Here is a 27,174-nt window from a genome sequence, read left to right as displayed (position 1 = left end):
TCAGATACAGATATGATTGACTTTCAGATTTATGACTGCAGTAAGAAAAACAGCTTTGTTGAAAATGGCTCCCTGAAAATATCACCAAAACTACCTGCAGATAAGACAATCTATTTAACAAATGCCGTAATATTTCTTTTAAAAACAACAATGAAGCTCAGAAACCAACATATAAAGTATATCTAGGCAACTTTGTGTAATATTTGAAGCCTTTGTAATCAGATGTAGTCTACCATCTTTCAAAGAAAAATCCTCTCCTCAATTTCAAAGAAGTAAAATCTAAAATAAAATGGAGAATCTTCTTCACAACTCCTTGGGAACCTGAACAAATACATTTGGGAACTCACAAGCTGGAGGAATGTTTACATTTCCAGCAGGGACATAGAAATACCTGGTCATTCCTCCCTCAGACTGCCTTTTGCCATGAAACAAGAATCAGGATGCTTGGAAAGAATGCGGTTGACAACTATTTTCTAATGTGGTGTTCAGTCTCAGTAACACATCTCTAACTAACCAATCATTTAATTGATTGCAGTTTTCTACATGGTTGGCTTAGCAGAGTCACTTACATTGACTAGTGTGGGGAGCTCTATCTTCACAACAGACTGGGTGGAAATTGCCTAAATGTAAATAAACCTTATCTTAGCTTTCAAAGGAATTAAATAAGAACACTAAAATTAAAAATTAAAATACTGTCAGGTCTGTATCAGTCATGTGTTATCCACCTTCCATTTATATATTTATATGTGTGTGTGTGTGTATATATATATATATATATATTCCTATTTATCTAAGAACAAATAGACCTTTTCCACTTTGGAAATGATTAAAATGATAATCAACATGTATGTAATGAGCACTTGATTTGCTTCATGAAGATGAACAAAGTTCACTGAAGTCAGTTGCTTAAAAATTTTTTTTTGGTCAATTTGTACTTTTTGAAGATTTACCTTCATTTAAGTAAGCAAATAGTTATTTAATCCTTGTATGTTCTGTAGAGTTCTGGGAGATGAAGAAACAAATGTTATAGCTATAATTCTTGTCTATTAAGAGTTTACAGTATCCTATGACATCACCCTTAACTATTTTGCTCACTGGTCTTACAAACAAGGAAATTAGGCTGGGAATAGAGTCATCAAACACTTGGTACTAGATAGACTTGGGTCCAAATACCAGATGTGCCAGTTTCTACATATAAATTGTTAAAGAATCACAGTATCTGTCATATGTAATAACCCATATATATTAAGAGTTATGAATTGCAATCCACCCAAGTTAAAAGAATCAGCATTTGAATTCTGTATGCAGCCCTTTACAACCTTGGACAGATGATGTAAAGCTCTAAGCTTTAGTTTTCTCAGTATGAGGGCAGTATGAGTAGCTTCCTCACAGAATGGTGGCAGTAATTAAATGAGATAATAAATGTAAGGGATATAGCTCGGAGCTCAGCACACACTTAAGGGGTCACTGATGGTAGCTATTGATTTTGGAAAGATCCTGCTCTTTCAAAGTTTGATACAAAGTGGCTACTTCATTGCACTTGAGATCCCTGGCTCTATATGTGTCTTTCCCTTCAGCTAAAGAATAGACCTGAACATCTGTGCATCCTGCTTTGTTCCAGACGCTGAGCCTGAATTTTATTCATTTACACTCATAACCACCCTCTGGGGCAAATTTTAATTATGCATCTGGGGAAACTGAGACTAAGAAACAGTGCTCTGCCTGGGGCTGGGGATAAATCTGAAATCCAGGAGTCCATGGTACATGAGCTTTATACCACTCAGTATGTCAGTTCCTTCAGTATATTTGTTCCATGCCTCCTGAACTGACCTTTCCCAAGTACCTAGATTCAGAAACACGGTGTAGAATATCCCTTTCTAATGTGCTGTTCCATGGAGATTTCTGTGATGATGGAAATGTTCTACATCTGTGCTGTTCAATGGAGTCATGACTAGCCAATCATGACTATTGCTACTAACAGTTGAAGTATAGCTAGTGTGGCTAAGGAGCTAGATTTTAAATTTTATTTAATTTTAAATAGTAGATTTAAAGACTCACACATACCTCATGGCTACCAATATGAACAGCTTATCTACAATGTATCCAGTCGACAATCATCCAACATTTGCTTAAACAATGTAAGTGACAGGTAGCTCATTGCCTGACAAGCAGCCCATTCAAACTATTTTCTGTCTCTGGACGTAAGAAAGAGCTTCATTATGTTGAACTAACAATCTGTTTCCCTCTAGCTTTTACTTATTTGGTCTAATTTTCCCCCAGTGCTACATAAAGTATGCTCAATCAATTTCATGCAATAGTATCCCCTAATAAACCTTTACTATATTCAGATCCTCGGGGTTTTGTTTGTTTGCTTGTTTGTTGTGTTTGCTTGTTTGTTGTGTTTGCTTGTTTGTTTTCTGAGGCTGCAGTGGAGATTCAGTTTACTGGCATGGTGATGATATAATGATGGTAATAGACATTGTCATGTACTAAACACTTACTCTTAGAGCAATCTTACAGGCTAGGCTCTATTTATTAGCCCAATTTTAAGAAAAAGAAACTGAGACAAAAGAAAGTTGAATGCATTGACCAAAGTCATACCTCTTGGAAGTGGTGAAGCTGGAATTTGGAACTGTAGTTTGAATTTAAAGCCCATATTAAAAAAAAAATTAATTGCAGTATATTTTTTAAAAAGATTTTATTAATTTATTTTTTAGAGAGAGCGGAGAGGAGAGAGAAAGAGAGGGAGGGAAACATCAAGGGATATGCAAGAGATATGTGGATCAATTGCCTCTCACATGCTCTCAATGGGGACATGTGCTCTGACTGGGAATCGAACCCTTAACCTTTCAGGTTGCAGGCCAGCACTTACTACACCAAGCCATGCCAACCAGGGCACAAAGCCCATATTTTTAACCACACTGCAATCTGGCTTCTCAAGACCCAAGTTCTAGGAATGAAAAGAGCATGAAAATTGTACTACATCGTTTGAAGGCTTGAAGCTCAGAACTCTTAAATTCAGTAAGAGAGAGTTTAAAAGTAAAGCATTGTAGAGCTGGCCTGCAGGAACATTATATTCCCCAGAACTCTGGTCTGATTGCCACTTCTTCAAATGGCCACAATGAAAGGAATGGGAAAAGTAGCTCTTTGCCCAGGGTTTTCAAAGCAAAATACCTGCAGAGGCCAGGAAGTTTATGCACATGAGTAAAGCGGGTTGGTTATTTAAATGTACCTATTCTCTCAAAATTGTTCTTGCCTATTTTAAAAATTATTTATTGATGGGAGAGAGAGAGACATCAATTTGTTGTTCCACTTATATATGTATTTATCGGTTGATTCCTGTATTCCTGTATATGCCCTGACCAGGGATCAAACCTACAATGTTGGCATATCAAGACGATGCTCTAGGCAACTGAGGTACCTGGCCAGGGCCCCCATTATTTTCTGGAAACATGCTGTACTTTCAGGCTGACTTGTTTTTGATTTCTCACTTTTCATAGATATATGAGTACTATGAATGTTCCACAACCTCTTGGCTGTACTACAGTTGGAGGTGCCCAAGTGAGCTAACGGCTATTGTCATTCAGCCCTTTCAAGGGATGTGTGAAATTTAAATGTTTTATGTGAAAATTTTCCCTTTTTAAATGTTGACAATTAATTTAATTTAAAAAATTATCCTGTTTTAAATGACAGTGTTATCCTAGACTAGATCTTGGGATGGGCAAAGGACACTACGTGGGGGGGCGGGAATAAAATTCAAATGAAGCTGGAGTTTAAGTTTTAAAAAAGTTTAAAAAAATGTGACCAAAACTTGAGGGTCAGTTAATACATATGTAGCTCGTGGACTGCCAATATGTCATACCTAATCTGGTCCAAGTACCACATTAATGATGAGAAAGCTGAGGTCCAGAGATTAAAAACAGTTTGCTCAAAGTCATATGAATTATTTGCCATGCTTTGTCTAGAAATTCCATTTTGTACTGCTCAGGCCAGGAATGATTCACTCTGGATATATAACAGAACTATCTGGGTTTTAGTCCACAACTGAAATAAAGTAAGCTTTATGGATTTCACATGTGAAGTCCATCACACACGGTAAGATATTATATGACCAAAATGTTGTATCTCATTATTATTAATGAAGATGCTTCTTCTTCTTGCCCAGTGGCCTTCCTATCCTGCACTGTGCCTCAGGCTTGGTTTACTATCTTTATTGCCTTTTCCTGAGTATTTGTAGTTTTCTTCTATTGCTCCCTACCTCCGTGTAGCCATTGCATGAAAAGCCAGATTATGCGGCAAATAGTGGTTATGAATACAAAGCAATGTATTTATGCACAAGCCTAGTTCAGAAAACCTGTTGCACTAAAGCATCAAGAAATTCTCAAATCACCAAGTAAGAATTATTACTAGAGTGTTTATGCCACACTGGTCACATCTTATGCTTGTGCATCAGAGCATAAAATGGTAAGGTAAGGATCACCTATAAAAGGTAAATAGTATATGTGTGTCTTCACTTATGAAACATAAAGATGCCAACATGTAAGCCCATCTTGACAATGTGACTCTTATGGGATGGAAGGGACTTAAGAAAGAAGAGCTATAGACTTCCTGTTTGTCTAAAGAGGGACCAAAATATTCAGGTATGTTGCATAAAGCAGGTGAAACTCAGAACTGAATGAAAAACCAGAGCTGGGGGTAAATGACTTAATTCCTGTGTTTTTCTCTTCACTGGCACAACATAAGGACTGAATTGTGAAAAGGTATGATTCTAGGGGGACAAAGAAGCCATTTTCCAAATGTGCCAGTTTGCAACAGAATTAATTTGGCTAATCTGGCGCTACATTTTACAGATTCTCCTGCACTTCGTAACTGAGTCAGAGTTGGTGAGATGAAATGTGAGTGGGATTGCAAGACTGTTGTTGTTGGAGGTGGCCAAAGACAAACATGGGCTCCTAGTTGTCCTCATTCTCCCCTGTTCTGCCTTCTTCCCAAATAATGACCCTGCTGACTCCCCTGACCAGGCTCCGGGCAGCAGACTTTCCTGGGATTCTCTGTAGTGGTAGCAGCATCTGTCTACTCATATTGCATGCAAACACCTCCAGACCACCCTTACCAGGGCTTAGTGAAGGCGGCCAGTGAATTTTCCCAGATCTTTCAACTCCTTCAGACCTGCACGTCTCCAGCTTCTCCCACAAACTATATAATCTGTTCCTAGTATACATCCTTGTTCCTTAGCACTCTAAGGAGTTCTGATTTCCCCATCGAAATCTGCTTGCTATACTAAGCAATTTTCTGGGAAGGGTTACCCCTGATTTAATTCATCACAATAATCACTTTCATTGTTTATTAACCCAGGACCCTCCTAAATCCTGGATGGGAGGAGTCATTTCAGGGAGGAGTCTTTTAATAAGCAGTCCAGCTGACTCCTGTAATCAAGGAGCTTCTGCAACACTTTACAGCCACCTGGGTAGCTGTGATGAGATATATAGATGCCTGGGTGTCAGGTCCAGAAATCTGGATTCAGGTGACCTGGAGCACAGCCTAGACATCAGGATTTAAAAGCTCCTGTATGGTGTTGATGAGAAGCCAAGTGTGAGAAGCTCTGCTGTACTGGCATAAAGCTGAACAATTAAGAAAGAATAATGTTCTTCCAACTTACTAGCAAACTATGACAGGCACTATATGCTCCAGCACGGAATTATTTTCTAGAATTTTAAAGACAATGTTCCAGCTACATGGGGTTTCAGTGATCACTTGGCAATATTGTTATTTCTACCCAGAGGTGAGTATACTAAGCCCAGAGAGGTTGAGTAGCTGCTTAAGGCCACACAGCAATATTAGAAGACCCAGCACAGAGTTGTTCTGCCACAGGTAAGCAACCTCTTCATCAGTGCTTAATTGTGTCTGGAATAAATGTTCTTACTTGTACTTGACTCTGTTCTAAAGAGACACCCTGTTACTTTTCTGTTAAAAAAAGTTTTATTTAATGTTTTTATTAAATGTTTTTTTGTTATTCTATAACAGTTGTCCCAATTTTCCCCCCTTTGCCCTCCTTTGCCCATCCCCTCCCCACCCCCTCAGCCAACTCCCACACTGTTGTCCATGTCTGTGGGTCACTCATACATGTTCTTTGTCTAGTCCCTTCCCCTTCTTTCTACCATTATCCCCCTCCCCTCTCTCTTCTGGTCACTTTCATTCTGTTCCATGTTTACATGCCCATGGTTCTATTTTGTTAGTTTATTTTATTCATTAGATTACATTCAATAAACAAACAGAAAGTTCCATTCTTTTTCTTGTTTAAAAGTAACAGTCATACAAATTATACCATACCAAAGAAATATCTTGGGATCTTTTACAAATGTAGATCTTGGAAGGTTAGTTCAGGAGATCTGGTGAGCCTAGGGATTTGTAGTTCCTATCTAACCATGAGCATGCATCCCACCCACCCTGTAATTCTGATGCAAATAGCCTAGAGGCCAGACTTTGAGAATGTCTGTCTTATCACTTAATTCCAAACACTGGTGTAAAATATTTAAATAAAAAGAGCATTTAGTTCTCTTCATATATAATATAATACTTGACATTTGTTTTTCCCAATTTGTACAGAATATTAAATTTTCAGCTCTTCTACATCAAAGACTGCATGCATGGCTTCTAAAGTAATGCTCTATCAAACAAAGTCAATTTAATCACTGGCTGACTACATATAAATTCTTCCAAAATGCAGTCTTGTCATCCATACTTTGGCCCACCGGAGTTTTAAAATAATGTTTGCTATTTGTATACCAATGATTTTTTGTGTATGTGTGATTCATTTTATATCATTTAAGCTAGTCAGAGACTCCACATCCTACAGAGGCCAGAGAAATACTACAAATGAATCAAGTTGATCTAGTAGAGAGTTTCATAGGAAGCACTAAGGACCATAGAAAATTGATAGCTCATGCTGTATCTCAAAAGAGTAGTTGTTATTTGGCTCAAGGCTGGTATGAACCCAGAGGTACTGGTCTTCTATTCTTGCTCCCCGACTCAGACCCAAGAGAAGGTGATAATCTGAATGAAGGGTCCATTACCTAATGCCTGAGAATAAATCCAACCTCCAATTGCTTTTACAAAGAAAGTTTTATTGAAACACAGCCACATCCTTTCTGTTCCTATTGCCAATGACTACTTTCTCCCCACAATGGCTGAAATGAATATTTTCAACTGAGGTTTATGGCCCTTAAAGCCTAAAATACTTCCTTTCTGGCCATTTACAGTTCAAATTGTGTGAAATTTTAAAATGCTAGCTGAAATTTTAAAAGCACTGAATGTCCAAATGAAACAGATATGCTGAAGAACTAAACAACCATTGCTGTTCACCTGTCCTCTTGTCTGCGTTGGTGGACATATGACTCTTTCTGGTAGAACAGAAATAGGTTATTTATTTCTGTAGTACATTTTTGTAAGAGAAAAACATGTCCAGAAATATACACATAAGTACTGTGATACTTAGACTAAATTTTCAGCAACTGGAAATTATTTTGTTTGCAGAAATTTTAAAAAAAGGCAAAAAAGACTTTGAATTTGAAGACAACAAAGACTGATTTAAGAAAAAAAAAAGTTAAAGGAAAGGTACAGTCTAGAAGGGAACCTGAGGAAGAATCTACCTCAATTTTTACAATGCCTTAGGAAAATTAGTAAAGTTTCCTGAACACATAGAGACTAACTCAGGAGAAGCTTCCACAAACACATACACTATATCTATCTATCTATCTATCTATCATCTATCTATTTATCTATCTATCTATCTATCTATCTATCTATCTATCATCTATGTATACACACACACGTATATATGTGTCTGTGTGTATATATGTATATATATTCCCTATAAAGGAACAGGAAGCAGGTTTGCACCAACCTTCAAATAAGGTTAACATCAGAGATCAATTTTGTTTAAAAAACAAAAGCCTTCTAGAACTTTTATCAACTGTGCTTTACAATTATTAAAAGCCATTCTTCTTGCTTTCCCCCCAACCCTCTGTTATATATGAGCCCTTGATCTTTTCCATTGCAGTTTTTCCAACCAGCATGGCTTTTTATGAAGACATGTGATCCCTGTGGCTCTTAAGGATTGTTATAATTCATTCTCACATTTCATGATGAGTTGTAAGGAAGAAAATGAGTGTCATAAAGAAGTGTAGGTTGAAATATTTCAGAATTATACCAAGATGAAAATTCTCTACAATTCACTGGTGTGTCAGGAGCAAAACTTCTATTTAAACAATAGTTTAAAAGAAAAAGGCTTGATTTGGTTCTTACAATCTAAATGTTCCTTTCTCTAACCTTTCAAATGTACCCAAGTAATAAATTTGGCAAGATAGGTGTCAGGTAGTTTTAAATGATGTTTTATCCCCTAAATTTCTAACTCAAGAGAGCATGTATGGTGAAGTAAGCCAGATATTCATGTCATCCAATATATGTGATGGCAGAAGACAAAGTGGGCAACTCCAAGTGCACAGCAGAAAAAGTAGAAAGGAAAAACATTAGACATACATTGTGTCTAAATCTGTAATCTGGTTTAGAATTTATGAAGCATTTCATCATAAGTATATGGTTAAATACAAATACTACTACTTTCTATAGACTTACTATGTACAAAGTTCTACAGTGAGTACTTCACACGCAATATCTTATTTAATTCTTACAGGGTATTAGACTATCTTATTGGCAATGACACTGAGGTCTGAGGAGGTTAAATAACTTGTCTAGATGATATAGCTTGTAGGGTGTAGAAGCCAGAATAAAAACTTTTGCTCTTCATAGTTTTAGTTTCCCAGTAAAAGCTTATAAGGTATGTCCATTTTATAGGCAAAGTTCAAATGCTCTGATAAATGAACATCATGGACTTAATAAATGGGAGCACTGGGACTAGAATCCAGGTCTTCTGACTTTGGCCTGCATTTATTCCCTGAAAGTCCCTCAGTCAGCCATTCCAAATAGAGAGATGCAGAAGAAAAATATGAACAGGAGTGCAATTGTCAGAGTTGTTCCCTGGGAACAAGTTGCAGAAAAGGACAGAAATGGACCCTGCTAAAGGCAGATCATGATTGACTATTGCTAGATTTATAATGCAATTAAAATGTAAGGCTCACACACATACACACACGCTCACGCACAATAATGCCAAAGCTAGTGATTTTAGATAAGGGATCACCAAACTATGGTCCCATGGGCCAAATCCAGCCCCATAGGCCAAAAGCGTCATGATGTCTTCCCCTCTAAGTAAAGTTTTATGGGAACACAGCCACAGCATTCATTTATACATTGTGATTGTTTTCATTCTACAATGACAGAATCGTGGAGTTACTTGCAACAAAGACCATATGGACTGCAAAACCTAAACTATGAGGCCTGTCCAGAAAGTATCCAACCATGTACTATGAAAAATAGAGACAATTACTGAAGAAGGTACAAGATATAAGAAATGTGCATAGGACAATGATGCTTCAGTGCCTTTCAAAGTAGACACCTTGGGAACTCACACTGTTCTCCCAGTATCTCTTCCACTGTTTAAAACTCTGCAAAATCCTTTGTTGGAATTGCTATTAGCTATCCCCTCATATTTTCCTGAATATCATCAATGGTCTGAAATCTCTTCCCTTTCAAAAATGATTTTAGTTTTGAGAAAAGCCAGAAGTCACAGAGTGCCAAATCTGAGCTGTATGGGGGTGATTTGATGTTTCATTAAAAACTGCACCAAATGTGGTACATGAGCAGGCTCACTGTTGTGATGAAGCTGCCCATAGCTGCAGCCATTTTTGTTGTATTCCATCTCTCAAACAAAGAAGAACATTGAAGTAGTACTCCTCATTAACTGTTCGGCCTGGAGGGGCATGCACATGATGGACAACACCTTCCTAACCTAAAAGCACAGTTAACATGGTCTTGATCTTGCTGCAACTTTGTCATGCCCTTTTTGGGAATGGAAAACCAGGCAACTTCCATGGTTACGACTGGGCCTTTGTTTCTGGATCATAGCCATAAACCCATGATTCATCTTCGGTTATGATGTTCTTGAGGAAATCTTGTTCATTGGTAGTGGTTTGAATCAAGTCATTAGCAGCTACAGCACGATGTTCCTTCTGCTCTGGTAGCAGAAACCATAGAACAAATTTTGTCATGGCACATTTCATGCCAAAATCCTGTATCAAAATCTCAAACATAGTAGTTTTTGGAGTCCCCAGATCAGCTTCTAGCTCTTGCACAATCCTTGTTGCCAATCCTTGTTGATTGCAGCCCGTACACATTCAACATTCTTAGGTGTGTTCTGCTTCTTTCAGGCCTTCTGGAATGTGGATCACTCTCAATAGATTCTTAGCCATCTTTAAAGCACTTTTTGTTCCACAAATTGTGCCCCAATTTATTTGTGCTGCATTTGTTACATCATCCCTGAAAGCCTTCGGAATCATCTGAATAGTTTCCACGGAAGAATGTTTAAGTGTAATGTAAAATGTGATGCATATTTCTTGCCCTACTTGTTCAGTCATTTTGAATGCAAAAACTACACATTACACATGCTCACTCAACAGCATCTACTGCCCTGAATTACTAGTACAGTAAATTCCTCATTGTTCATACCTGTGCATTACAGTCTACTCTCCTTGGCTGCCAGGTTACATCATTGTTGTGCAAACTGTTCTCATCATATTAACAATAACTGGATTTCTTCCAAACACACCATGAATTTACTGACTGATCCATTACAAATTAAGACTACTAAGCCTGTTCATAGAGAAAGTTAACGGTCATACAAGAGTATTGTGGTGCTGAACCACGGAGGCACTCTGTCCAACATGATCCTGAAGTGGGCAATGAGGTTTACTGTAAATAAGAGCAGAATCAAAAACCCTAACCTCTGAGGCCTGGAGAGCACCCAGTTGGAAAGCGAGAGAGCAGGAGAGACAAAGATGAATGCTGTAGCTGCAGCATCACTCAGGGCACTCAATCAAAGTGTAAAGTGTACAGCTTGTATTTTCAGAGTATGTTAAAAGGGAAGCAAAACCTTTCATAAAGATATGACAGTGAGGATCAGCCTTTATGCAAAAGTATGAGCACTAACAACATTCTCTATATTATGTATAAATAACAGCCAAGACTCAAAAATTTAACAGCTCAGTGCAGATGGCATGAGATAAGAATAAGGTCCCAGAGCTCATTGGGGAAAACAGGATGGACTAATGCAAAGATATCCTTGGGTAAAGGATGGCTCTCATTCCCTCTTAGGAAGATCTGGAGATTTTTTACCAGAATCTGTTGCATATTTTCTATAGTTTAATCATTTTTTTTGTGCATGGCTACATAAAGTAAAATGTTTACACTTCTTTTATTTTATTTTATTTTTCTGATCCTGAACTCAAAGCTTGAGAAGTTACATTATGCAGATCTTAAGTGGTGACATCAATGTCATCAGCCCTTCATCTGCCTTTATCAAGTGCATGACTTCATCCTAGCATGCTATAGAAATATACAAATATATAACTAAATGATAAATATAATGTTATATTTATATGATGTCACAATATAATATAAATACAAATTCTTATATAATACACAGGGTCCAGCAGAAGTAATGGTAGGGTGTGGCTGGTTGGGTAATAATATGGTAATAATATGGATGTAATAATTTATAGTTTTAATTTGAACATTTCATCTAAAATGTCATATGGTGTACTTGAGTGTAACATTGTTATGTTACAGAATCACATGCTTATGATTTTGTAATAAAAAAGAGGGGTGTTATTTGTGCAAGACTGTATATTATATAATATGTATTATTTATATATATTTTAACATATTATTCATATATGAATATTTATAATATAATAAATATATAAGTATAATATATAAAATAAAGTAAACATAAACAATGCACATATAAATACATTATTTTATTTAAAATAAAAATATAGGTCTTTTTGTTTCTCACAGAGAAAAACATGTTGGAAAACTAGCATAGCTCATTTAAAACTACAGAATAACTGTAGTCAGAAAATTTGAGGAGACTTCAAGATGGCAGAGGAGTGAATGGAAGTCACACTGACCTCCTTCCAGGACCAATCTGGAATTACAAATACATTTTGGAGAAATCACCTGGAAAACAACTGAACAATAGTATGAGAAGTGCTTTAAAACCTCAGACAGACAGAGGAATTGGCTTTAGAACAACCAAACTGGTAAAGAGTGCAGTAGAGGCTCAAGAAGGTGGAATAGGCACATGTGTGGCAGTGCCAAAGGGATATTTAAATGGCCAGATGGATCCCCCTGAGAAGAGCAGGGTCTAAACCATAAGTGGGGATCTCCAGCCAACAGCACCAGGGCCCAAAAAGTACACAGATAACAGCCAGCTGTGAGAAGTGGCAGTGTGCTCTCTGCCTGAGACAGGCGGCTGGAGATGCAAGGTGCCATTTAAAGGGCCAATGCAAGAATTTGTAGTAGCAGCTGCTTACCCTGGGCTCTGGCAGAGGTAGGGACAGAGGAGGCTGGAGCAGACTGGAGCAAAACAGACTGGAGAAGGAGGCTTGGGGGAAAGAACTGAGAAAGTAGAAGGTGGGGTCCAGGTACTGACTCACCTCCCATTCTGCAGCTGCCATCTTGCTCAAGCAGATCACTTCCCCGAGCACCAGCAGGTGAAAGGACACAATTGCCATGCTCCCAATAGGTTTGTCCCTGGACTGGTGTAGGCCAAGCCTGAGTACTGAGTACAGAGTAGCAGTCACAGATAGTAGATCCCTGATAAAGGGGACACAGAGTGGTCTAGAGACGCTTGAGGAAATTCTGGAGATGGTAGCTTTGGGGAGAAAACTGAGGAAGTAGCCGGGGGGACCATGGTGCTGACTCCTCCCCGATACGGCAGGAGCCATCTTGCTCAGGCAGACCACTCCGCTGTGTGGCAGCAGCGTGAAAGGACACAATAGCCTTGCCCACAGGAGTGACTCTGCCCTGCCCTGACTGCTGAGGGTAGACTGACTACATTAACAACTGGAGGAGATAGACACAGAGAGTAGATTCCTGGAAGTCTCTTAAAGACTACCTAAAGTCAGATGGGGTCAACAGCTGACATCATCAGAGACAGATCCAGAAAGAAAGCAAAAAATAAAAATAAATTAAAAAAAATAAAGTGGTCTCCTACCAGAGATATTCACACCACAAAGCCAAGACAGATCAATTTAAGAACAAGAAGCAAAAAAAGAAGAGTCTCACAAATAATGGGAAGAAAAAGAAACTCCTTCTAATCGAAGAAAAAGGAGGAATAACCACAAAAAGAACAAAATGAAATAGAGACAAGTAAACTATCAGATATTGAGTTCAAAACAATGTTTCTAAGGAAGCTCAATGAGCTCGGTGAGCTCAGAGAGAATTACAGAAAACTACAAGGAAACTATGAGGTACTTACTGCAAACTATATCAGCATGAAAAAGGACATATAAACTATCAATAAGAGACAAGAGGAAATGAAGAATACAATTTCTGAATTGAAGAACACAGTAGAAGGAATCAAAACCAGGCTCGATGAAGCAGAGGATTGAATCAGTGAGCTGGAGGACAAGGTAGAAAAAGTTCCCAGCCACAGCAATCAGACAAGAAAAAGAAGCAAAAAGCATCCAAATTGGAAAGGAGGAAGTAAAATTATTGTTTGCAGATGACATGACAGTGTACATAAAAAACCCCATAGATACCTCCAAGAAACTACTCGACCTAATAAGTGAATTTGGCAAAACAGCGGGATACAAGGTCAATATTCAGAAATTGAAGGCATTTTTGTATACCAAAAATGAAATATCAGAATCAGAAATCAGGAAAAAAAAATCCCCTTTGCTATAGGGACCAGAAAAATTAAGTACCTAGGAACAAACTTAACCAAGGAGATAAAAGACCTGTACTCAGAAAACTATACAATACTGAAGAAAGAAATTAAGGAAGACACAAATAAATGAAAACATATACTGTGTTCATGGATTGGAAGAATTAACGTCATCAAAATGTCCATACAACCCAAAGCACTTTAGAGATTCAATGTAATTCCTATTAAAGTACCAATGGCGTAATTCACAGACATAGAACAAACATTTAAAAAATTTATATGGAACCCTAAATGACCTCGAATAGTCACAGCAATTTTGATAAAGAAAAACAAAGTAGGAGGGATCGTAATACCTGACATCAAACTATATTACAAGGCCACTGTAATTAAAACAGTCTGGTGTTGGCATAAGAAGAGAAACATAGATTGGAACAGAATAGAAAGCTCAGAGAGAAACCCATGTCTCTATTGTCAATTAATATTTGACAAAGCAGCAGAAGCACAAAATGAAGTAAAAATAGCCTCTTCAAAAAAAAAAATGGTGTTGGGAGAGCTGGACAGCTACATGCAAAAAATTGAAATTCGATCACCAACTTACACCATACACAAAAATAAACTCAAGGTGGATAAAAGACTCAAATATAAGTAGCAACACCATAAAAGTCCTAGAGGATAACATAGACAGGAAGCTCTCAGATATCCCACGCAGCAATATTTTCACAGATATGTCCCCTAGAGCAAAGGTCATACAGGAAAGAATAAACAAATGGGACTTCATCAAAATAAGAAGCTTCTGCACAGCTAAAGGGACATAAAGCAACATAAAAAGGGACCCAACTGTATGGGAAAATATATTTGCCAGTGATACCTCAGACAGGGGTTTAATCTCCAAAATATATAAAGAACGCACAGGATTCCACTCCAGGAAGACAAACAATCCAATTAAAAAAGTAGGCAAAGTATCTGAACAGACACTTCTTCAAGGAGGACATTCACAAGGCCCAGAGACATATGAATGGATGCTCATCATAATTAGCCATCAGAGAAATGCAAATTAAACCCACAATGAAATATCACTTCACACTGGTCACAGTGGCCATAATAAATAAATCAACAAACAATGGGTGTTGGCGAGGTTGTGGAGAAAAGGGAACTCTTGTACACTGTTGGTGAGAATGCAGACTGGCACAGTCACTGTGGAAAACAGTTTGGAATTTCCTCAAAAAGCTAAAAATGGAACTGCCTTTTCACCCAGCAATTCCACTGGTGGGATTATACCCTAAGAATCCCAAAACACCACATCAAAAGAACATATGCACCCCAGTGTTCATAGCAGTACAATTTATAATAGCCAAGTGCTAGAAGCAACCTAAGTGCCCACCAGTAAATGAGTGGATCAAAAAATTGTGGTACATTTATACAATGGAATATTACCCAGAAGAAAGAAAGAAAGTGCTACTACCCTTTGCTACAGCATGGATAGAACTGGAGAGCATTATGCTAAGCGAAATAAGCCAGGCAGTGAAAGACAAATACCATATGATATCACCTATAAGTGGAACTTAATCAGCAAAGCAAGCAGGCAAGGAAAATATGATCAGCAAAATTGAAAGGAAGAAGGAACTGACGGCGGGATGGGAGGGAAGGAGGGTGGTAGCGGGTAAGTGAAGGAGAAGGGTCAGATCAAGGAACAGGTATGAAGGACTCATGGATGAAACCAAGGTGGGGAAGGATTGAGGTGGGGAGATGGGGGTGGCTGGGGCTGGGGAAAGTGGTGGTAGGTAAATGGAGACAAATGTATGTGAAAAATTTTAAAAAAGGAAATTATAAAAAAAGGAAATTTGAACATACACAACTTAGTTTGCGGCTTCAAACTTCTGCAAGCTCTTTGGCATTTATGTGAGACAATATACATATCAAGTGCTGTGTACAATGATGGTCAAACATGTTAGAAATCATTCTCAATCAACTTCTGTGCTGTCTTTATAAAAACCATAACTTAAAGACCTCCTCTAAGTAATGTCCCTTGGAGATATTTATTCTGGGAGGTCTCTTTAACTATGGTCGTAGAGATTCTGAGGCTCAGAGACGGGCAATGCCAAGTAAACATTCCCTGTTGAATAATGACATATAAAGCTTAATATCATTTTGGTGGTCTACCCATGGCCCTATTACTTTTAAAAGGAGTTTTCAGGTACTTTTAAATGTTTCAGCTTTGGAGCTCTTTTTCTCATCTTGCAGGATGGTGGGCAAAAAAACTGAAAAACCGGATACCAAAGAGAAGAAACCTGAAGCCAAGAAGGCTGATGCTGGTGGCAAGGTTAAGAAGGGTAACCTCAAGGCCAAGATGCCTAAGAAGGGGAAATCTCACTGCAGCCAAAACCCTGTCCTAGTCTGAGGAATTGGCATGTATTCCCGAAAGGTCATGTACAAGAGGAAGTATTCCACAGCTAAATCCAGGATTGAAAAGAAAAAGGAGAGATTTATGGCTACTGTCACAAAGCCAGTTGGTTGTGACAAGAATACTGGTACCCGAGTGGTTAAACTTCACAAAATGCCCAGATACTATCTTACTGAAGATGTGCCTCAAAAGCTGTTGAGCCACAGCAAGAAGCCCTTCAGTCAGCATGTAAGAAAACTGTGGGCCAGCATCACTCCTGGGACCATTCTCATCATCCTAACTGGGCGCCATAGAGGCAAGACGGTGGTTTTCCTGAAGCAGCTGAGCAGTGGCTTGCTACATGTGACTGGACTTCTGGGCCTTAATTGAGTTCCTCTGCATAGAACACACCAGAAATTTGTCATCGCCACCTCCACCAAAATTGATATCAGTGGTGTGAAAATCCCCAAGCATCTCACTGATGTTTACTTCAAGAAGAAGAAGCTGCGCAAGCCCAGGCACCAGGAGGGGGAGATCTTCGACACTGAGAAGGATAAATACGAGATTACAGAGCAACGCAAGGTTGATCAGAAAGCCGTGGACTCACGAATTCTGCCAAAAATCAAAGCTGTCCCTCAGCTCCAGGGCTATCTCCGCCTGTGTTTGCTCTTACAAACGGACTTTATCCTCACAAAATGAAGTTCTAAATTTCTTTTGAAAAACCTAATTAAACAACTGATCTGTTAAATAAATACATAAATATTTCGGCTTTGTGATTAGACAGATCTTATCTGTGTGAGGCACAGAAGGTCTCAGAGAAACTGTAAAAAGAACAGCAATTAAGTAGCCAGTCTCATTCCTTCTAGAAAAACTCTAAACAGGTTTTTAGTTGGCTGGTAGAGACATGTAACTTAACAAGCTGCTCTCTTGCCAATCTTTCCCGTGTTTGCCTCTAAGAAAGAAAATGTACGTTTCATTATCAAGTATCCTCAATATGTCTTTGGACTCACCCTTTACTACCTTCCCACCAGTTCATACAAATTTCCAACTGATACTCTTGGTTTTCCTGAATTTTCATTAAAACACTATACTACTGTCCGATAAACACACTTTTTTGCTGAGATATTTTTTGTTTGTTTTTGTTGTTTGTTTTTCTCACTATAAGAGTGCTTTCCAGGCAAGAGCAAAAAACTTGAAAGCAATGATATCTCTCTGCTTTAATGAAATGATTGACCATGGTTTCCTGGGTCTCCTTGTCAGGCTTAAATGTCACTCTGCTGTTCATGTTAATGTATTGTTGATTTCTCAGATTATTCTCTGACATTTTGCACTTTGTTCCTCATTCCTCTTTTATTTTCCTCAAGTTCAAAGTCAAAGTCAAGTTCAAGTCAAAGGATTCTCCTCTGCAACATAACAGCACTCTCTGTTCTTCTTGATGTATAATGGAAGGAGTAGTGATGAGAGCTACAGTCCCTGGATTCAGATTTCTTCTATCTGGTCCTGATTGCCCAATTTATGTCAATTCACTATGGCCTGCTGCCTGGATGACAGACATATAGGATTTAGCAGGAGATAAAGTATCTCAAGAAGTCCCCAGTTTATCTGATCTAAAAATGTGGGCTCTTCTAGACCCTGGGTGTAGACTGTTGGTGAAGATTAACATTTTATTAGACTCCATGTGAAACCAACCTTCTGAGTTCTAAACATGAATGAGCACTTGATCTCCCTTTTTTTATTTTAAGAACTGTAAAAGAACTGAGTATACTTTTAACTTTTGTAGTCAGTAATTCAGAGCTTAAGTTTTGCTCTTGAATTGCCTGTGGTACTATCTCCCTATATCTCAGTTTACAAATCTGTGAAATAGTTATAAGAAAAGAAACTAACTCAGGGCTATTTAAACATTAAACAGAAATAATGACACAAAACACTTAGCAGAATGCTTACCAGTTAAAGGCTCTGTAGATATTTACTACTGCCTTCTTCCATATATATGATATTAGGTAGGGTAGGCTTGACCAAAACCTAGAAACACAGGCACTGTGACCCAGCTCAAGTCTCACAGCTAGTTAGGGGCAAAGTCAGGGCTAGAATAAAGGTTACTTGATATGCTTCAATCTGACCATTTGTGGTAAAAGGGCAACTCTTATGCTAATTGGTCAGACCTGAAAAGCATGTCACATTCAAGCTGGCTCACACACATACCTGTACTCAGGCATTCCTGGGAAAGATTATGATCCAAGAAGCTTTGATGAATAGAGGTAGCATATAGAGACTGGTAGACTTGGATTCATATTTTACTACCACGAATTCATGCCTTAAGCCAGAGGTTCCTAAATTTTGTCAGGTCATGTGGCATCCTTTGTGTCTTAGTATTTTCTTCACAGTGTGTGCTAGGCCAAAAGAGTACTTAACCTTTCCATTTATTAAATAGTTAATACAAATACCTTAATAGATAATTATATTCTAATAGCTTAACAGCCATTTGAAAATATTTGTAGTCTGAAAGATTACATATAAAATAAAATGTCATATTTTATATGTAATAAAAATGTAATATTTTATATATTTATATTGTATTTAAACATAAATATGTAATATAAATATTTATTATATAAATAAAATATATAAAATACATATTATAATATATAATTTAATACAAATATGTAGATATTATACAATATTTCAAAATAATATTGCTATATAACTTTTTAGACATTGGGATCAGATTAGCCACAATCACTCTTATTTCTTGTTCCACTTTGGTTTTCTCATGCTACATGCTTTTAATCTCAGTAAATTCTAAAAACCTACCTAAATAAAGATAAGACATCCTCAAAAATATGTAGCAAAATTTACAAAAAAAAATGTAGTTTGAAATTGAACTACTTTGAACTAGCAGTTGGCTTAGCGTTCAAGAGATGTTGAGTATCATTGTATATTCCTAGAAATTTAAAATATCCAGTAGGACTCTGTAAGATTACTGTAATATCCAGGGGTAACGCAGCTCACAGTTTGAAAACCATGGATTTAAGCACTCTTAGCCTCATTATTTACCTATAAATGTGGGGACACTACTATATATAGCATTTGTGAAAATAAAATTAAATAGCGAAATTACCAAACACAGAAATCACAGTGGGACTCAACTTTTATTGTGTGTGCATAAGAATATATGAGTTCTTTCTTTTAATGTGAATTACTGGTTCCCTATCCCCACAAACTCTGTCTTGTTAGGCTTGAGGATTATCCCAGGAGTTTCACCAGAGGATTTATATGTGCTGGTCTGAAGACTACACTTGTAGAAAAACTTCAAATGTAAGATTTATTTACTAGGGATGCATGAAAATGCCAGTAATTTAGAGAAAAGAGTTAAGTTATGAGATTTCCTTCTTAATGGATATGAGAAAGCTCAGAATGACTCCAGAGTCTTGCTAAGTAAATTTCTTCCATGCTGTTCCCTACGTGATCAATTTATTGATTCTCACCCACTCCTACACAGGCCAACTGATAGCACTTTGTTAAAACAACTAACCTATAGGAAATTTGATCCATGAATAAAGAAAGCCCTTCAAAGGAAAAAAGGTACTTAGAGTGTGTGAAGAATCTACTATTAAATAGTAAAGGCTGCACTGCATAACGTGGAATTATTATTTTTAAATTCTCCATAGATTACAAAATAGCGGTAAACTCATATTTAAAGGCCAGATTGGGCCTTTGTAATGCTGAACATGCTAAGAAAAAGTGAAGTAGACTTTGCTCCTTGAAGAATATTTGCCTACAGAATAATAATAATAATGGAAATAAAATCAGATCATATAAAGTGGAGGATTTTATTCTCCAAAGAACTGAGAAATGATGAGAGAATCACACTGAGAATTTTCCCTTTAGATTAAATATTTGAATCATAACTGTCTGAGACAATCACATTAAAATAAAAAATTACTTTGCTATTTCAAGCATACTGAAAATCAAAGACTCTTCCAGTATCATAATTAAGAAGTGAAAATCTTCTTTTCTATAGGATTTCTATAGTTAGAAGAAGAGAAAAAAATATTTGAATGGTACTTAATGTTTTAGTTGAGTTTAACTAGTTCCATCTTGCTGCAGCAAAACAGGAATGAACAAGTTCATAGCTTTTGGAGCTGATTAAAAACCCTGTGCCAAGCTCTCATCAGCTCCCAGCAGGATCAGGAAAGAGAAACAAACAAAAGCCAACAGGGCAACCACTCTTGTTCTGTATGGAGGGGCAAACCTTAGGTTTTCTGGCATCTTCTTTTTTTAAAATTCTCTTTTATTCTATTACAGTCGCCCCAATTTTTCCCCCTTTGTCCTCCTAAGTCCAACCTACACTCCACTACCACTGTCCATCCCCACCCCATTTTCTATGCCTGTGGGTCATTCATACATGTTCTTTGACTAACCCCTTCTCCCTCTTTCCACCATTCCCCTTCCCCCGCCTTTCTGACAGTTGTCAGTCTGTTCCATAGTTTATTTTGTTCATTAGATTCCTTTTATAAGTGAGATCCTATGGTATTTGTCTTTCATTGACTAGCTTATTTCACTTACCATAAGAGTCTCCAGTTCCATCCATGCTGTCACAAAGGTAGGAATTTCTTTTCCCTTCCTTCCTTCCTTCCTTCCTTCCTTCCTTCCTTCCTTCCTTCCTTCCTTCCTTCCTTCCTTCCTTCCTTCCTTCCTTCCTTCCTTCCTTCCTTCTTTTCTCCATTTCTTTCTTCTTTATTTCTTTCTTTCTGCTACTTAGTGTTCCTTTGTGTAAATGTAACAGTTTTTGAATCCATTCACCTACTGATAAGCACTTAGGCTATTTCTAACACTTGACTATTGTAAATAGTGCTGTTGTGAGTAGAGGGGTGTATATGTTCTTTTGAATTTGGTGTTTTGGGATTCTCAGGTTATATTTCTAGCAATGGAACTTTTAGGTCAAAAAGCCCTTCCATTTTCAATTTTTTGAGGAAATCCATACTGTTTTCCACAGTTGCTGCACTAGTCTGCATTCCGACCAACAGCGCCTCTTTTTATGTTCACTTCCAAAATGGCTTGGATCTCAAATTCTGCTGACATGTTATTACCAAGGCCTCAGAGGCTAGAGGCAGCATTATTTTGAGGGTTTATTCTCTTTATCTTATTTTTTCCAGGGTTACTTGTTATTTGTTTGCACCTCCCCTCCAGCTTTCAGAGGAATTGGTAAACATGGTAGAGACATGCCATCCTCCTATAGCTGTACTAGTCTCCAAGTTTGACCAGCCTTAGGAGAAGGTGGTGACCATTTAATAACGCATTTTCTTTAGCAAAAGTCCCTCCAAAATATGCTCTCACTCAACTGTCAAATCTCAGTGCTATTCATTCCCAAGCTGTCTTTGGATTTAAGGTCCTTAGGATAAACTTTCATTTCATGTCTTCTTGCCCCTGTTAAGCCCCAGCCAAAGCAAATAATAAAAATTTCTTGGTGTTACACTCTGGTTTCCCATTTCTGGACCTTTACTTCTGTGACTCCTTCTCCTCTGAAAGACTATTCCCCTCTTTCCCAACTTCTACGTGTTAACATCTTATTCATTATTTATCATTCTTCTTCCAGGAAGGCTTTCCTGACTCCCAGCATCACCACTGAAGAAGTCTCTTTTTAATTTGATTTGGACCCATAACACTAATCTTAATGCACCCATTACTTTCCTCCTAATATTATGGAAATGTGGGTATAGGTCATATTTGTGTCTTCTCCTTTAGATTAATACCTTCCAAAAGATTGATTTAATTTTGCATCCATCTCAACATATGGCACAGAGCCCATGGCATGCTATGATTGAGTAGTAAATTAACTAATAAATTACAGAAATGAGTTGATATGCAGTTAACCCTAGAAATCGTTCAAGGACTCTAATGTGTCTAAGGTGTACATGATGAGCTCTCCTATTTCTGTGCAAGGGGAAATTTATGGAAAAGGAATAGATAGAGAGCACATAGCTTATGAGGTCATCACTCAATACTGGGGTCAGGAGCAGTGGCTTTGGAGGAGGAGCAGTGGAGGGAGACTATTTAACCTATTTAAGTAGTTTCACTTAACACTTGGCCGAGGAGGGACTATTATTCTCCACACAATTCCAATCCATTCATGTGAAAAAATCAAGAAGCCATTGATATATATTGTATGGACCACATTCCCTAATGTAATCAGCGGAGTTAGTTTCCTGGATTTCATGTAGCACCTCTCAGATGGATGTGGCAGATAGAAAGATGTTCTTTTTTGGACCCTGAAATCTTGAATGTTTTAGTTCAAAGAGTATATCAGTTTTTTTCTTATACCATGAGAAACATGTAAGAGGTGATATGCAGAAATATCTTATGATTCAATACTACTTCCTAATGTAGAATATGTAATTTGCATATACATCAAAAAACACAGTGGCTTGTTTTCAAGGCTTTAAGCACAATATTTTCATACTGGTTTTTAAAAATCACTTAGTCTGATGCCTTGTTTTGTTGGTGTGTGAAAACAAACTCAAGAGATATGACAGAATAATTAGAATGAAAGGAATAAGAAACTCCTCAATAGAACAAATAGTACTGTTTATATTAAGAGAGGTTTCTAGGAGCTGGCTCATAGCAGAACTTTATGAATTTGTAGTAATGCCATTGGTAAATTGGTAGAGCCATGGTGGGAATATTTACAGCATAGAAATTGGCAAACACTGCAAGTTAACACTTTTTTTGTTTTGAGAGGTGGTTTACCAATACACCACCGAATATAGGTAAGAACAGTCATAGTTTGCAAAGAAAAAAAAGTGGATATATTATTATTGACTTTTTCCCCTCAAAAATCTTCATTAAGAACAGTATTTTTAACTACATATTCAAAAGCACTGCCAGTGTTTAAACAGAGCTGTACACATTGCACAAGTGATTCTATTTAGAACAAGATAATTATAAATCATAGCCTCAATAAAATACCTCTTTAATATAAAAAATTCATACTTTCCTCTTGTAGCATATATAATATCTTCAGAGAACGAATTAACCTTCAACTTACTTTTTTCTGTCAAATTTGGTTGGCCATTATCATCCATATTATCATAATCATCTCTAAACAATAATCATGGCTATAGTGAGCCTATATTTGTAACAATACAATTCTCTATGACTAAATTTTCTGTGGTAAAAGTGCTATAAAATGATAAAAGAATAACTTTAATTAGAATGAAAAATCCTGTTATACTTTGTAGGCAAATACAGTTCTTTTTTTTTAACGCTATGATCATTAGAATTAAACCAATGTCTTTAACAGTGAGAAAAAAAGATTGTTCTGGTGTATTTAATCATTATTGTGATTCTTTCTACACCTGCCCCTCTCCCAGGATTCACACTCTTCTCCATACTTCCCATCACACTGATTTTGTCTTGACCATATGGAATATGGGTAGAACCTATAGTATGTCTTAGTCCAAGTACTCAAGAGCCATTGTATATTTCTTCTCTGTTCAAGGCATTGTCTATGAGAAAACTATGCCCTAAGGAGCCTTCGTCCTTTAGCCTGAGCCCTGGAAAGAAAAACAACCTATGGTTTAGATCCAAGCTCAGACAAGCCTAGCTGAGGTCAGTCAAACTCCAGGCATCTCGTCTACCCACCAGTAAACAATAACTGTTTATTTTGATTCTGTGAGTTTTAACATAATTAGTTATGCAGTAGTATGCTAGCAGTAGCTGATTAATATAGTTATCAGACATTACTCAGTAGGAGAAAATACTTGAACCTTTCTTTATGACAGTTTATATAAATCAGCCTTGTACAGATTTTGGAATGAGGAAGCAAAGTTTTGAATCCTGGCTTAATTTTTCACAACCCCTAGAGCCTCCACTTGTCATCTATAAAAAGAAGACAATAATATATATTTCACAAGTTTCTGGTGAAGATGAACTGAGAATCACCATAAAATGACCCATTATGAAGCGTTTGACCTAGAATCTGGCACATAATAAAAGCTCAAAAGTTGAAAGCTATAAGCATTATTTTAATTAAATAACATTTATTCAACATTTACTGTTGACAAAAGCACTAATACTAACTGAAATATGGAAAAATGCAAAAATATATTTTTGGATTAAATAAGAAATCACTGATAAAATTGCTGGCATGGCAACACATTCAAGATTGACCATAGAACAGCCAAAGGCAATTGCTCTGGAATTAAACACAGGTTTGAAACGGAAACTTATTTTGAACACCACTAAGCAGTCACCATATCAAAAAGACTGTAAAATTTGATGGATGAGTTCTATTACACAAGTAAAAATTAAGCCATGGCCTTATCCAAGTGTTGTTAGTAACAAGTATTAAAGATTCATAGCAGGTAGCCCAGAGTTCTCAAGAGAGGAGAGCTTTCAACACAGGCTTGTACAAGAAAAACAAATACCCTCATCATTAAATGAACTCCAAAGCAAAAAACCTTAAACTCTGTACTTGAACACAGACTAATTTAATTTGACAGAAAACCCCTAAGTGATTAGAAAAACTCAACTATGTGGTCTTCAGTGAATTAATGAAATTGCTGGGACTCATCTCAGACATTCCCTAATTTTTTTTTTTCAGGTGGAAGAGAAAAGATAGGTAAATAGTAAAAAGTATAAAGTTTAGGTGGATGCAGACCTCACTTCACAAAGTAGTGATTATCCTCAGGAGCCACAATACCCCTACCCCTGTGTCTCCCAGATGCAATTTCATAATTAACTTCAAAGTAAATTGTAAAGTATTTCAAAGGGCATTACTTCAACTAGTCTATGTGTCAAACATTAGAGGACATAAAATTGCCCAGGAAATTTATTTAAAATGTATATTCTCCTCAGTAGCCAGGTCTCCTGACTCAGTGGCCTAGAGTTCAGTGGTCTAAAGTGATGACTGTACCAGGTGATTGGTCAAGCAGATAATATTTAAGACCATACTTTAAAGAATATTGAAATAAGCTTAATGGGAAGTCAGAAACTAGTGATCTGTGGGCCAAAGATATGTTTTCTTTGGCTCAGAGGTTTGTTTTATTTGGTGATTGACAAAAGGCAGGGAATTTCATATAAACAGATCTATGAATTTTCTTAAAAATAAGGAGATATGGCTATTCCTGAGCCAGGTTTATGCAGGACAGAAAATACACTGGAAGTGAGTATTATGGCAAGAAGATCAGAAAGGAGAATCCTGAAAGCATGAAAATGAGAGATCAAATGTGTTGCCCTGGTAGGGCAGAGTGTCAAAGCAAAGACCTTCAGGCTGAATGCCCAGATCACATGGGATTATAATAACCATAGCAAACCTTTAAAATATCTATTCAATGAACTAGGCCTTTTATTAGGTGTTTTATGCATATTGTTTCTAATACCAACACTCACCCTGAAAAATAGGTATATATTCTTTATTATAAGATTAGAAAGCTAGTGATCAGGGAGACTAAGTGGTTTAGTTAAGGCCACACAGCAAGCAAAGGGTGATATTGGGCTTCAGGCCCAGGTCTGCCTGGCTCCAAGGCTTCCTTCCTTAATGATCCACCGTTTTTGCAACTCAGTATACTAAGGAAGAAGAAAAGTACAGAACAAATGTTGAAGGCAGTAGGCTGTGATTCCGGAATTATAAAGAATGTTTACCAATCAAAATTTGACAAAGCAACTAAGAAATGTTTTCCATAACTAAACCTTCCATGCTACCTGCAATGTATCTTCTGGCTTTCTTCCTTTATAAGGTCATTTTTATTTGAGCAAATAATTCAAAGACAATGTGGTGTGTTTTGGCTATTGATACTATCTATTATTACCTTGTAATTTTTAGTATTAATGGAATTTTTTACAAATTTGGAATATGATTATATGTCTTCTGATGACATTGTGTATACATGTGTGTGAAACCATATGTCTTAAATTTTGTAGGATATCCTCCAATTAAAAAAAGAAATGGTCCAATTGTGCCCATAAACCATTGGAATGGCCTGTAAATTTCACTTATTCAGCATCTAAATTTCATTCTAATGCAACTTTTTTCAAACTAAATGGTACACAAAATTCTATATGATTAGATGTACTAAACATGGGTATGAACAAGTTGGTGTGTTTGGATAATATGTTCATAGTTTGCCATTTTTTTAGAGTTAGAAATGGGCAGTGGTGCCGTAAAAAACAGTGGAAGCCAAAATAACTGGAAACAAAAACTATTATGCCATTTTAAATAAGAGAATTGGAAATAATTTTCACAGTTTTTTTCAGCTCTTAAAATTCTTATCAATTTATAAGAATTATTAGCTTATCCTATGAGGAGAAAGAAATATCACTCTGAACTTTCGTGAATAGAAAGGCATGTAATTAAAGCCTTAAGACAAATGCACTTCTTGTGAAACTTGTAAATAATTGGTATGTTCATCTTCCCATTTTTAAATTTTATTTTTTTCACTTACAGTTGACATTCAATATTATGCTCACTCCATTGAGGTTAGGTATACTAAATGGACAAGTTATGGCTGATAAAACGAGTAGAAGGGATCCAGGATATCTTTAAATCAAGTACTTAATTGCTGGCATTCAGTTTTCTAATTTCTTACTTCCTATCCATCAGGTGGTTCAGCTATGATATTTTAGTCCTCCATTGATACGGGTCCTTTAGTGACTTGTAGAGCTGTGTATCTCATTGAACTTGCATTCAACATGTAATATGTGTAAGAGCATGAGTAAGACATGTGAGTGTCTAATACTGGGATTTTAGAGTTAATTTCTTTCCATAGCAAAACACCAAAATGGTGTATGTAATATATCAGTATTTGTATTGATACTAGTGGCTTGGGTGGCAGGAGCAGAGAGGCAGTGCTGAGGAAGGAAACTTCCCTGAGCAGGGGCAGCATCACATTGCCCGGATAACCAAGCTAGTGTAGTGCATGACAACAGATTATGTAGCGCAGGGGGAAGT

General features: G+C 37.1%; 1 protein-coding gene and 1 pseudogene across 1 annotated transcript in view; one reads left to right on the top strand and one right to left on the bottom strand.

Annotated features, from left to right (window-relative positions):
• The window catches only part of TAFA1 (TAFA chemokine like family member 1), a 636,921-nt gene that overhangs the window by 165,276 nt on the left and 444,471 nt on the right, over positions 1 to 27,174 (bottom strand). The gene's annotated exons all lie outside the window — the stretch shown is intronic.
• Positions 16,089 to 16,933, top strand: LOC129088359 (60S ribosomal protein L6-like; annotated as a pseudogene).

The sequence above is a fragment of the Pteronotus mesoamericanus genome, unplaced genomic scaffold, assembly GCF_021234165.1.
Source record: "Pteronotus mesoamericanus isolate MK-2021 breed Mesoamerican mustached bat unplaced genomic scaffold, CSHL_Meso_final scaffold_54, whole genome shotgun sequence".
Classification (NCBI taxonomy): Eukaryota; Metazoa; Chordata; class Mammalia; order Chiroptera; family Mormoopidae; genus Pteronotus; species Pteronotus mesoamericanus.
The sequence above is the reverse complement of the archived record's forward strand: the minus strand, read 5'-3'. Positions and strand labels throughout refer to the sequence as shown.